We start from the raw sequence: 2,159 nt of genomic DNA on the forward strand, positions 1-2,159 counted from the left end.
AAGAAGGCTGTGACCAGCTTATCCCAGGAGTCCAGGCTATCCTTGGGTTGTGAATCCAACCATATTCTAGCTCTGTCTCTTACAGCAAAAGGGAAAAGCATGAGTCTGTAGACTTCAGGATCAACTCCATTCGTCTTTACAGTCTCACAGATCTGCAAGAACTCAGTTAAAAACTGATAAGGATCTTCAGATGGAACTCCATAAAACTTGCAGTTTTGTTGCATTAAGGCAACTAGCTGAGGTTTCAGCTCAAAATTATTGGCTCCAATGGCAGGAATGGAGATGCTTCTTCCATCAAATTTGGACGTTGGCTTTGTGAAGTCACCAAGCATTCTCCTTGCATTATTATTATTTTTGGCTGCCATCTCCTTCTCTTGTTCTAATATTTCTTAAAGGTTACCTTTAGATTGTTGTAACTTAGCTTCACTTAATTTTCTCTTCAGAGTCCTTTCAGGTTCTGGATCAATTTCAACAAGAGTGCCTTTTTCCTTGTTCCTGCTCATATGAAAGAGAAGAAGACAAGAAAAGAAAGAGGAATCCTCTATGTCACAGTATAGAGATCCTTTATGTTAGTAGAAGAAGAAAGGGGAGAAGAGTGAAGGAGAAGTGTTAGTAAATAAATAATTAAATAGAATAAGAAAAGAGAGGGAAAATTTCAAAAATAATTTTGAAAAAGTGGTTAGTGATTTTCGAAAATTAAAGATAAGATAAGATTAAAATTAAAATTTAAAACAATTAGTTAATTAAAAAGAATTTTGAAAAAGGGTGAGATATTTTCGAAATTAGAGAGGGAGAAGCAGTTAGTTGGTTTTGAAAAAGATAAGAAACAAACAAAAAGTTAGTTAGTTGGTTGAAAAAGATATTAAAATCAAATTTGAAAAAGATAAGAAGATAAGAAGTTAGATAAGATATTTTGAAATCAAATTTTGAAAAAGATAAAATTTTTGAAAAAGATAAGATAAAAGATAAAAAGATTTAATTCAAAAATTTTTTAAATTAATTACTTCACTAACAAGAAACTACAAGATAAAATTCTAGACTTTAAAGATTGAACCTTTCTTAACAAGAAAGTAACAAACTTTAAATTTTTGAATCAATCACATTAATTGTTAGCTAATTTTCGAAAATATGATATAAAGATAAGAAAAAGATTTTGAAAAGGATTTTTGAAATTTTCGAAAAATGAAAAAAATGAAAAAAATATAATTTTTGAAAAAGATTTTGAAAAGATAAGATTTTTAAAATTGAAAATTTGACTTGACTTGTAAGAAACAACTAATTTTGAAAATTTTTAACTAAGTCAACTCAAATTTTCAAAAATTTGGAGAAAAATCAGGAAAAGATATTTTTTTTTGATTTTTTTTTATTATGAGAGAGAAAAACACAAACATGACCCAAAACATGAAAATTTTGGATCAAAACACATGATGCATGCAAGAACACTATGAATGTCAAGATGAACACCAAGAATACTTTGAAGACCATGATGAACATCAAGAACATATTTTTGAAAAATTTTTTATGCAAAGAAAACATGCAAGACACCAAACTTAGAAATCATTAATGCATGGACTCTAACAAACAAAAAATGCATAAGAAAAACAACAAACAACACAAAACAAGAAATCATCAAGATCAAACAAGAAGACTTATCAAGAACAACTTGAAGATCATGAAGAACACTATGAATGCATGAGATTTTCAAAAAATGCAAGAAAAATTTTTTTAAAGCATGCAATTGACACCAAACTTAAAAATTGACTCAAGACTCAAACAAGAAATACAAAATATTTTTGGTTTTTTATGATTTTATGAATTTTTTGGATTTTTATTGATTTTTTTTTCGAAAATATTTTTGGAAAAACGAAAAAGAAAAGAAAAATTTTGAAAAAAAGATTTTTGAAAAGAAAATTACCTAATCTGAGCAACAAGATGAATCGTCAGTTGTCCATACTCGAACAATCCCCGGCAACGGCGCCAAAAACTTGGTGGACGAAATTGTGATAAAAGAGTTCCAGGCACTGTTAGAGAAGCTCACAACTCCGTTCAACTTAACCAGCAAGTGTACTGGGTCATCCAAGTAATACCTTACGTGAGTAAGGGTCGATCCCACAGAGATTGTTGGTATGAAGCAAGCTATGGTCACCTTGTAAATCTTA

This window comes from Arachis duranensis, chromosome 9 (assembly GCF_000817695.3).
Source record: "Arachis duranensis cultivar V14167 chromosome 9, aradu.V14167.gnm2.J7QH, whole genome shotgun sequence".
In the NCBI taxonomy this organism is placed as follows: Eukaryota; Viridiplantae; Streptophyta; class Magnoliopsida; order Fabales; family Fabaceae; genus Arachis; species Arachis duranensis.